Genomic DNA, 12515 nt, shown 5'->3' on the forward strand with positions numbered 1-12515 from the left:
TTTAATAATTTTTTAATGGATCTGGATCTGTATGCTGTAAGGTTAAAGGTTGTCAAACAATTGGGTTCACCAACCACTCAAAACCAAAATAAATAGTGTTCCAACCAATCACCGACAGGGGTTCGTTGATAGATGCTGGCTTCTTCTTCAGCTCCGCCTTCGCGTGCAGCCGTTCACGAGCGCAAAACCTCACAACACCCGCCCCCTGTCGGTGATTGGTTGGAACACTATTTATTTTGGTTTTGAGTGGTTGGTGAACCCAATTGTTTTTGTGTGGTGTGCAGATCTCAGAGCATAGGCTGCCTACAGAGACGCGGTTTTTTGACGGCCTGCTAATGGGGCGGCAGCTAGTGGATTGGTAGGAAAGATTAGATGAATGTGATCATTTATATTTGGGCCTTTTTTGGGCCTGAAATCGCTGATACAACCTTTAAGGCAGCTGGTATAGTGGTCTGTTGGCATCTCCATGTGGTCATATTTGGTATTGCATTTTTCGGAAAAAAGAAAACGAAAAAGCAATGATTTTAACACAGTGTAAATGTCTATTCACTACTACATTTAGAGCCATGACTCACTATATGTTATAGTGTTTGTTGTTGTTGCTAACTTAACATTCTTCATTATTTTCTGGAATGACTGCCATGTTATTAATCTCAGGAACATATATTGCCATCTCCAGGTCAAACTGAACGACTGATTGTTTCCACACACCAGTGCTGATCTGTTTCCAATGTTAGTTTAACTGCAGTATGTCAGAGGAGCGAGGAAATGACTTTCTCTCTAAGATGAGTCTCTCAGAGGAACAGAGGTAAGACTGCGTCTGTTTTCACACAATCATTTTAAACTACTGAATTTTTAGATTCTTCCTGTGAAGAACTAAGCATTGTTTTATATTTGCAAATGCTTTGCAGAACTTCAGAACTTCTTAATTAAAAAAATATTTAAATCAAATAGAGACAAGATTTTTTTTTATTACAGAAGTTCATCTGTGTCTGATAACAATAACTGATAACTAAATCAATATTTTCTGCCTCTCCTTCAGCAGTAGTGTTACATTGCAGTACTAAAGTAGTGTTATAGGCTAAATGAACATTGATTTTTAAAATTAAAATGTATGTAAAAAAATCTAAGTTTACAGTAATGATTGTGCAAATGCTTCATCACATTCCCTCTGTGAAGGACTAGAGAGAGTTTGTGCCGTTATCAGACACAGAGGAACTTCTGTAATAAAAAAAATTATTGTCTCTATTTATTATTAGTGAAAGATCAGGCTCACATGAGTCCAGCTCTGTGTCTGTGAAGAGTGACTGGTCAAAGGATGGTGACCTACCAAACTTCAGTGAGAAAAAGACATCTATCAAAAGGTATTTTTTACATTATATAGTTATAATTTCTACACAATATGATGAAACTAGGGCTGTCAAACGATTAATCACGATTAATCGCATCCAAAATAAAAGTTTGTGTTTACATAATATATAATTTAATAGAGCATAAGTAATAAAGAAAGACATTTGTTTGCATCTACATCCGTCTCTGCATGGACTGTTTGTACGCGTTCTAAACTTGCTTACTCCTATTATCAACGGCATTGGAAAGTCAATACACCATCTATCCAGTCATGAGAGGGACAAATACACAACTATACTGTTATTAATTACCATTTGTAACATTAAACTTCCTATTAAAATGAGACTGAAGTATCTCCTTTAGCGAAATTTTATTTCTCTGTTATTTGTTTCATCCGTGAAAGATCAAGTTCACATGTGTCCAGCTCTGTGGCTGTGAAGAGTGACTGGTCAAAAGATGGTGGCCAACCGAACTTCAGTGAGGAAACACCATCACCAACCAAAGGGTATTTCATGTGTTTCTTATTTTTGGGCACAGACTGTGTTAGAAAGTGTATCAATGAATAATAAGCATAAAACTGTGTAGTTCAAATATTTATTAGAGTATATTTTGCTAAAATCATTTACTAGAGATTTTTGTAATATATTTCCTGGAAATGCAATATTTAGATTTTTTTTTATTTGCTAACAGGCTTAAATATGAAACATTAGATCCAGATTCCCAGACTCACAGGAAACACAAGAATTTCACAGAGAATCTCCAGTGGATCTTCAAGGTAAAAAAAATTCTCACATTTTTAGAAATATTTAATAAGTATAATAAAAAATAGATTATTTATCATGTTTTCCTGAAAAAGTACTCAATAGAAATGTCATTTCTAATTATTTTTGACCATTTTCTTTTAATTTTAAGAACCCATAAAATAAGAATGAAATGTGAAAACAGTTTATTTTTATTTATTAATAATTACAGCTAATTAAAATGTTTGTGTTTTTACTTTTATATATTATTTTTATAAATATAGATTTTCTTTTTTTTTCTTTGTAGGATCTTGAGAGCAAAATAATCACCTTACTGAAAAATGAGCTGGAAACGTTTAAGAAAATATTACAAAACGAGAACACACAATCCTTAGTGGAGGACTTTAATGAGAATAGATGCCGAATTAAAGAAGCAGCTCTTGATCTCACACTACACTACCTGAGAGAGATGAAGCAAGATGAAGCTGCTGATACTCTAAAAGGTAAGAGACTCATGACCATCTGTCAGATTAACACCTATACATGTATGAGAGAAAATTAAGATTAAACTGTCTGTTTGTTTTTCCTGTGTTTAGATGAGCTGATCTTTAATCATCAGCTAAAATGTAGCCTAAAGAAGAAGTATCAATGTGTGTTTGAAGGAATGGCAAAGCAGGGTGACACCACACTTCTGAATAACATCTACACAGATCTCTATATCACTCAGGGTGGCAGTGAACAGGTCAATACTGAACATGAGGTCAGACAGATTGAAGTTGCTTCCAGGCGTCATGAATCACAAGAGATACCAGTTGAATGCAATCATTTGTTTGAAGCACATGAACAACACCAGGAGATCAGAACTGTACTGACAAAAGGAGTTGCTGGCATTGGAAAATCCGTCTCTGTGCAAAAGTTTGTTCTGGACTGGGCTGAAGGAAAAGAAAATCAAGATATCAGCTTCATATTTCCTCTTCCATTCAGAGAGATGAATTTAAAGAAGAAAGAAAAACAAAGTTTAATGGGTCTTATAACTCTATGCTTCCCAGAGACAAAAGGACTGAGCCTTATAAGAAGGGATGTCCTGTTCATCCTTGATGGATTGGATGAATGTCGTCTTCCCCTGAAGTTTGAGAGTAATGAGACGTTGCATGATGTATCGTCACCAGCCTCTCTGGATGTGCTCCTGACGAACCTCATCAAGGGAAATCTGCTTCCTTCTGCTCTCGTCTGGATCACCACCAGACCAGCAGCTGCCAGTAAGATTCCTCCTGACTGTATCGACCGGCTGACAGAGATACGAGGATTCAATGACGCACAAAAGGAAGATTACTTCAGAAAAAGATTCAAAGATGAGAAAATGGCCACTGAAATCATTGACCATGTTAAACAATCAAAGAGTCTCTTTATCATGTGCCACATCCCAGTCTTCTGCTGGATTTCAGCCACTGTTCTCCAGAACATTTTAGAGGAGGAAAAAAATAATGTGAAAAACAATCAGTCTGAGGCCTCTAAAACACTGCAGGAATCAAACACTGAAGACACTCACAAGACTCTGACACAAATGTACACACACTTTCTCCGCTTTCAGATCCAGCAGAGCAGACGGAAATATGATGGAGAATACACACCAGATGTTTCCTGGGATAAAGACGCCATCCTTTCACTAGGGAACCTGGCATTTCATCAGCTGGAAGAAAACAACCTTATCTTCTATGAATCAGACCTGGAAGCCTGTGGTATTGACGTCTGCTGCTGGAAGAGGTGTTAGTGAGGCCAGCAGGGGGCGCTCACCCTGTGGTCTGTGTGGGTCCTAACGCCCCAGTATAGTGACGGGGACACTATACTGTCAAAGAGCACAGTCCTTCGGATGAGACGTTAAACCGAGGTCCTGACTCTCTGTGGTCATTAAAAATCCCAGGATGTTCTTCGAAAAAGAGTAGGGGTGTAACCCCGGCATCCTGTCCAAATTTGCCCCTTGGCCTCTGTCCATCATGGCCTCCTAATCATCCCCATATACTGATTGGCTTCATCACTATGTCTCCTCTCCACCAGTAAGCTGGTGTGTGGTGAGCGTTCTGGCGCAAAATGGCTGCCGTCGCATCATCCAGGTGGATGCTGCACATTGGTGGTGGTTGAGGAGATCCCCCCTTCAATGTAAAGCGCTTTGAGTACCCAGAAAAGCGCTATATAAATGTAACGAATTATTATTATTATTATTATTATCATTCTTGGTACCATGTACTGCTTTGTTCACTTGAGCATTCAAGAGTTTATTGCAGCCCTTTATGCACATCTGTTTCTTGACATCAACAAGAAAAGTGTGTTTGATCATGAGTCTACAGAACAGGAAAAAAAAAATGAAGTCATGATTGATTTGCTCAAGACCGCAGTGGACAAGGCGCTCGAGAGTGACAATGGACACCTGGACCTTTTCCTTCGATTCCTCCTTGGTCTGTCACTCCAGTCCAATCGGCGACTCTTACGAGGTTTATTGACACAGCTAGATGACAATGACCAGAGCAAAAAGGAAATAGTTCAGTACATCAAACAGAAATTAGAATCGGATCTGTCTCCAGAGAGATCCATCAATCTGTTCTACTGTCTGAATGAACTGAACGATCAAAGTCTGGTGAAAGAGATTCAGACCCACCTTAGCAAAGGAAGTCTCTCGTCTGCTGATCGTTCACCTGCCCAGTGGTCTGCTTTGGCCTTTGTGTTGTTGACATCAGAGGAGGAGCTGGAGGAGTTTGAGCTTCAGAAATTCAAGAAATCAGACGAGTGTCTTATTAGATTATCAGCAGTCATCAAAACCTCCAAAAGAGCTCTGTAAGTCATTTAATGTTATTAGTCATGTTTTGGTCTCATCTCATTTATCTACACTGCTCTATAGTGATTCTTAATCATATACCACATATGTTCAGCAAAACATGAACTTCGGTTACCAAAGGACGAAGCACACTATTTATGTTTGTTTTATCTAGTAAATTTTTCAAAAATACTAAGATATAGAAAATACTAGTTAACCTGTAATGTCAGTGTAGCTCACCCTCCTCACTGTATATTTACTGTTAATGTAAAAATAATGGAAAATATTTAATATTTTTTTACAGAGAATGTATTCTATATGTTCCATCCAATTCTTTGATGCGATTTATTTATATTGTAGGTTAAATTATTGTGACTTAACAGACAAAAGCTGTTCAGCTCTGGCTACAGTTCTTGGATCAGATACCAATCTGAAAGAGCTGAACATGAACAATAATAATATACAGGATTCAGGAGTGAAGCTGCTCTGCACTGGACTGAAGAATACAAAGTGTACATTGGAGATACTGAGGTAAGTGGTGTGTCAACAGACAAAAAAAAATAACTCAACCAAAATGAAAGGTGTGATTTGTTTTAGATATTCTCTTTACAAAATATATGTATAAGAATGTGTTGTTTGGATGTAAGGCCACATAAGCACTGTAAAGTTTCAGGATTCACAACTGCATTTAAATGTGAGAGTGAGTCCCGTAAATTATCTTTCCATGTGTGTAAATTATCATAAATAATCGTTCCCTAAATAATCTTTCCATGTGTATATGGAACACGACTCACTCCCAAAATTGCAATGATTGGCTCTGCGATAACCATAATGTTCTGACATCTTGCGTCTTTAGTATCCTCTATTCTGACCCAAAAGCCGTTTGTTTGACTGCATTTCCAGTTGTTTCTTTTTGTTTTGCAACTGACTTATTTTTGTTGTACAAGGAACAAAATTTTATTCAGTTTATTTAATTTATTTTGTTCAGGTACTTTCTAAAATAACAGATTAATTAGCTGAATATTACATTGTCTTTTTTTCTAGACTTTCAGACTGCAGTATCACTGAAGAAGGTTATAAAGCTCTGGCTTCAGCTCTGAGATCAAACCCTTCACACCTGATAGAGCTGGATCTCAGAGGAAATTATCCTGGAGAATCAGGAGTGAAGCAGCTCAATGATTTACTGCAGGATCCAAACTGTCAACTGAAGACACTGAGGTGAGACACGATGAAATAATAGAAAATACATTATATGCAGCCAAATTATTTATATAAATATTATTTCAATAATGCAATAAGCTACATAATATGTTGTTACATCAAAGTTGACTGATTGATTTCAAGACCACAATCATGTAAAATGGATTTTGTCATTCCACCAAGTTTAGTTGAGAATTTAACGGAATCCTGCTTCATCTTCTCTTCTGCAGGTTTTTGAGTCCTGTTGCATATGAAGCCTGTCAGTATGTGACAGGAATTGTGGATAAAAACCCATTACTCATAAGAAAGCTGAATCTGAGTGAACGTGAACTAGGAGACACACGAGTGAATCAGATCGCTGCTCTACTGCAGGATAAACACTGTAAACTCGACGGACTGATGTGAGTATTTTACATGGTTAAAACAAATATTTGTATTACCTTTAATAGTAATGTTACAGTAGTTGGTACTACTATTTCCTCATTTGATTAAGTCAGAGGCAATTTTCCCTTGGCAGACACAAAACCACAATAAATAGATTTGAATAATTAGGAAACACATTAGATTATTCAGATTATGACAGACTAATATCAGACATGACCAGGGGCATAGTGGTCATGATCTACTGATGCTTGTTTTGGTTATTGGGGGTGGGTTACCTCCCCCTTCCCCTCAACAAACTACTATCAGACATGACCAAGGGCGTAGTTTGTGGGGGGTGGGGGGGGGGGGGGGGTGGGGGGGGTAACCCACCCCCAATAACCAAAACAAGCATCAGTAGATCATGACCACTAGACAATATTTATAGCCTACTATGGCCCCAATATTTATAGCCTACTATGGTTAATCTACAAATAGAATCAGGCCATTAATTAATTATATACATCGCACGTTCAGAATTTTTATAAGCACCAAGTTCCTGGACGAATCAAACAGACCAATTATCTGCGTATTGTGGCTGAAGTCCGGTTTATTTGACTGTGCTTGTGCATGAGTGCCGCTTGCAAATCACCACTACTCTACAAGCGTTCACCAGCGCGCTACAAAAGTGTGATAAGATTTGCTCGAGCCGTTACACTTCTTCCTATTGTAAAGCAATTTAATGTGTAACCAAACCGATCCATCGTGCAGTGTGGACACAGCAGAAACTGAATGTTGCCCCAGATAGTCGTGTAGTGTGGAAAGAATAGTGATCTGACCACTTTGAAAATCATGCAGCGTGAACTCTGCAATTCATCACTAACAGACTGGTGGAAGGGCCCTTTATGATTGATTCAGTTGTTCACTTTCGTTTCGAACGTCCATACAGATCGTGTCTCCTCTGCCATTGAAGGGGGCAAAAAAAGCAGTTTGGATTTTGTCCTTTATTTGTTATGAAGATGTTATAACTTTGCTTTTCTTTTTTCTCATATCTCCAAATGTAGCTTAAGCTGCTGTAAAATGACAGGTGAAGGTTGTTCTGCTGTGACTTCAGCTCTGAAATCAAACCCATCACACCTGAGAGAGCTGAACCTGAGTGAGAGTGAACTAGGAGACTCTGGAGTGAAAAACCTCAGTGATCTACTGATGAACCCACAGTGCAAGCTGGAGAAACTACAGTAAGTAGCATTATACTGTACAGCAGTTACAGTGATATTACAGTTCACTGTTTATTTTAGGACAACAGGACTCAAGTAATAGTGTTTATAGCTCGGCACCTTCTGTTACACTTTATTTTAAATGTATTTTAACTACTAAGTAATAAATCTTAGTGTACCAGTATATATTTAAAATTTTCTCACAGCCTCATTTTCATCCACATAAAATTCAATATGGCATCTAACCTGACTAAGGTCTATTGCTAGCCTGACGTCATCATACTCAGACTCTAGTCAAGTCAAGTCAAGTCATCTTCATTTATATAGCGCTTTTAACAATGGAGATTGTTTCAAAGCAGCTTTACAGAGATAAACATACAATTTACGGTAACAGAGATTGTTTTGGCTTTATAGCGATTTTGAATAATGTTATTTCCGGCTAAAGTTGGTTTTGATTGATTCACTTCCAGCAAAATTATCATTTGTTATTACATTAGGGGCCACTAAGACGATGGCGTTCTCTCTAAACTAGACCCCGAAGCCGCCGCCAGGCGCCGCCATTTGCGCCATTTAGAATTTCAGCCGCCGCCAGCCAATAATTTCATAAGCCAAATTGAGCCGCCATCTGATAAAGTTTGGCTGAGCCGGCTAGAATTATTTGCATCAAATAATAATTCTATCACATAGAGACATACACACACGAAATATATAAACAATACACGAGCACTGAACATATATAGCACTGAACGTGATATTACTGCAGTAACAAACCACCGTTTCCACATTGCTAATTCACGACGCATGCTTCAGTGTATTGAAGTGAAATGTGCAAAACTTTGTCCAAAATAAAACTGATAACAGTGTGTGTACTGTTTATATTAAGGCGAGACACGGCAGGCAAAAACATCGGGGTTTTTTTACTGGTCAATTTTGAGATTTTTGGATATTTGTCTTCAATAACATGTCTTCTTTCAGACTTGTGGTGAAAAAAAGTCCGAAATACAAATTTAGGTCTTTATTTTACTACACTTCGTCTGTTTGCGTCTGTAGATTTCTCATAAATTCAACAAAAGTTTGCGTTCTTTCTTATTAATCAACATACTTCTCCGCGATCTCTGCCGTCACCCTCTCATCACATGCACCGTTAGGAAGCTCTCTCTCTTCTGTACAATCCTGTTGGATCCAAATATGGTCATTTCCTTTTTATCAGCAACCAATCGTGAAAGTAAAAAGACTGAATGCGCGATCTCATTGGCTGATGATAAATCTTTAAAGCCCGTTTTCTCAAAATGACCTGCTTCAGCCATTTGCAGCTATGAAAAGTTTGGCGGCTGCAGCAGCCATTTAGGTTTTGGCTGAGCCGGCTAGCCAGCCAATAACTTCATTGATTGATTGATTGATTGATTGATTTTATTTGACCACTTAAATATAAAAATATGAAAACAGTATGAAACTGAGTCATACATTAAAATAAAATACATAAGTAGTCAGGGATAACACGATAAAGCCCGAAGACTTATTTCCATTGTGGTCCCTTCATTGTGGTCATCAGCCAGCCATTATTCTCAAAAAAAATGGCTTCGGGCTCTACTCTAAACAGACTTTAAACGCGAACCTGTGACCTGATGGTGTTCACATGCGCATTAAAAATTGATTCTATAGTTATATTCGTTTGAATATGTGTGCGCAGGTTTGTAATTTCCCTACAAACCATGCCTAAACAAACTACTTGTCTTGCCTATAAATTTGATACAGAATTTTATTTTATCACTTCGGGGTACGCGAACCGGATTTTCAACAACGCTTTATCTGTAGAGTGGGAAAGGGATCCTCCATAGGGAGAGGATAGTTGACACTTCAGCACTGCATTGTCATCGGGTCCAGGCGAATCTCCTTCGTCAGATCTGGATACGGCCTGGATCCGGCAGGCTGCAGGAAAACTTCGGGATAAACAAAGACACTAAAGTTAGCGTAGATGCCATTCTTCTTATGATGTAACGAGTACATCTGGATTTAAGGGAAGTGTTCCCAGTTCCGGCTGACCTAATCTATCCAGCCTAACATTGAATTATCGAAGTCTATAATGTATTATGTGTATGCTAGGTCAAAGAGATGTGTTTTTAGTCTAGCTTTGAACTGACAGAGTGTGTCTGCTTCCCGGACAATGGTAGGAAGACTGTTCCAAAGTTTTGGTGCTAAATAGGAAAAGGATCTCCCGCCAGCAGTCGATTTTGATATTCTAGGTATTATCAACTGGCCGGAATTTTGAGCTCGCAATAGACGTGAAGGACTATAATGCTTTAAAAGCTCACTCAAGTACTGCGGAGCTAAGCCATTTAGTGCTTTGTAAGTAATCAACAATATTTTAAAATGTATACGATGTTTAATAGGCACCCAATGCAGTGTTGACAGAACCGGGCTAATATGGTCATATTTCCTGGTTCTGGTAAGAAATCGAGCTGCTGCATTTTGAACTAGCTGTAGTTTATTTATTAAGCGTGCAGGGAAACCACCCAGTAGAGCATTACAATAATCTAGCCTTGATGTCATGAACGCATGAACTAATTGTTCTGCATTTGTTAATGAGAGCATATGGCGTAATCTAGATATGTTTTTAAGATGGAAAAATGCGGTTTTACAGATACTAGACACGTGACTTTCAAATGAGAGATTGGTATCAAATAGCACACCCAGGTTCCTAACCGACGACGAAGACTTAACAGAGCAGCCATCAAGTGTTAGACAGTATTCTATCTAGGTTATTACGTGTGGAAGTTTTTTGTCCAATAATTAGAATCTCTGTTTTTTCAGAATTTAGTAGTAGGAAATTACTAGTCATCCAATTTTTTATATCGGCTATGCATTCCGTTAATTTTGTGAATTGGTAAGTTTCGTCGGGGCGTTAAGAAATATAGAGCTGAGTATCATCGGCATAAAAGTGAAAACTAATTCCATGTTCCCTAATGATATCTCCTAATGGTAGCATGTACAGAATGAACAGCAACAGTCCTAGTACTGAGCCTTGTGGTACGCCTTACTGAACTTGTGATCGAAAAGACATATCTTCATTTATTGCTACAAACTGATAACGGCCAGATAAGTATGATTTAAACCATGCTAGTGCAACTCCACTAATGCCAACATAATTTTCGAGTCTATTTAAAAGAATGTTGTGGTCAATAGTATCAAATGCAGCACTAAGATCAAGTAACACTAATAGAGAGATACAACCACGATCGGATGATAAGAGCAAATCATTTGTGACTCTGATGAGAGCTGTCTCGGTACTATGGTACGGTCTGAATCCTGACTGAAATTCCTCGCAGATATCATTTCTTTCTAGAAAGGAACACAGTTGTGAGGATACTGCTTTTTCTAATATCTTTGATAGAAAAGGCAGATTCGAGATCGGCCTGTAATTGACTAATTTTGTATGATCAAGTTGCGGTTTAACAAGCGGTTTTATCATAGCCAGCTTAAAGGTTTTTGGTACTAGTCAGCATCAGAGTCTGATGCTGCTCCATTTGGCTATGATGATGGGCCGTGTTTCAACCGAACCAGGAAAGAAAATGCCTCTGCACTCAATTGGATCCCCAAATGCCTTGATCGCGGTTCTCTGTTCCTCTTTTAAAATGAATGAGCTGTCTACATCTTCTATAACAAACGCGATGGTTGAATCTACACATAAATTCTCCAGTGGCAGCCATCTTTGTCGTAAACGAATTCAACCCAAGCGCTCTTTGGATACGTGATGATTACGTTACTGTTGATCATCTGTCCATCATCGTATAAAGCCCACCCTGACAATTTGATTGGTCCGAACAGCTTTTGTTCGGGCATACTTGCTTCACAACGGATCAAGTCCAGACCGAACTTCCCATCCTCAAATGTTGTGGGCGGGGCTAAGTTTGGCTGGCATCCAGGCTAGTCTATTGCGTTAAAGTTAAAGAATTTGATACAATTGTACTGATTGTGTAAATGTCGTTCTGCAGAAATCTGCTGCTACAATAAAGAGTAAAGAAAACATTTATACAAATCATTATAGAAGGAATAGATGTAGATCATAAATTAGTGTTTTATCTTCACTTATATAGTTATTAATGCCAAGTTTAAAAATATTTTTTTAAGGCTTCTTTGTGTTTTTCTAAGTTAAAGAAATATGAAGAATTTTCCTCCCTCCTCAATCTACCTCCTGTCTGTAGATCGTATAAATTCTCCTTTAGCCTTTTCAGTATAAAAATTAACCAGCTCTGATTGAAGAAAGTGAAGTTATTTCTACTCTCTATCACTAAGGATGTCTTTATTACCAAAATAATTTTGATAATTTTGATTAAAATGATCTGCCTTAATGTTATAGCATTTACAAATGTGTTTAATTGCCAATCTTTTCATGCTAAATTAGGACCCCAATAGGTTTTTATGTGGGTTCTTTACATGTCAAACATCAATTAGATCAAGAAACCGGGATATATTAGAAATCAGGGAATCCTGACATTCATCTGGAGCGGCATTAAAATCCCCGCCCATAATAATACTGTGATAATATTTGCTCGAGCCGTTCCTATCTGGTGGTGATCAAATGTGCATCCCATTGAATTCTGTTGAGAATTTTCCGCTTTAAAAAACAACGGAGAAAGTCAAACATGATCTAAAACAGCCACATAAACCAAAGAGTCTGATGAAAAGAGGAGAACTTCATCCTGCACCAACATTAAATAGAAAGCTTTTTAAATAACTCATGACCACTCTTACTAGAATTGATCAAATTCTATAGTATTTATTGTGGTAAATTTTGACTAACTTGTAGAATTTATAATAGATTATCTGTTAAGGGAATAG

The 12515-nt window shown here is 37.9% G+C and overlaps 1 pseudogene; it reads left to right on the plus strand.

Moving 5' to 3' along the window:
* Positions 1-660: 660 nt before the first annotated feature.
* The window catches only part of LOC130078138 (NACHT, LRR and PYD domains-containing protein 3-like), a 31890-nt pseudogene continuing 20035 nt past the window's right edge, over positions 661-12515 (plus strand).

The sequence above is a fragment of the Rhinichthys klamathensis genome, unplaced genomic scaffold, assembly GCF_029890125.1.
Source record: "Rhinichthys klamathensis goyatoka isolate OS25496 unplaced genomic scaffold, OSU_Roscu_1.1 h1tg000819l_1, whole genome shotgun sequence".
NCBI lineage: Eukaryota > Metazoa > Chordata > Actinopteri > Cypriniformes > Leuciscidae > Rhinichthys > Rhinichthys klamathensis.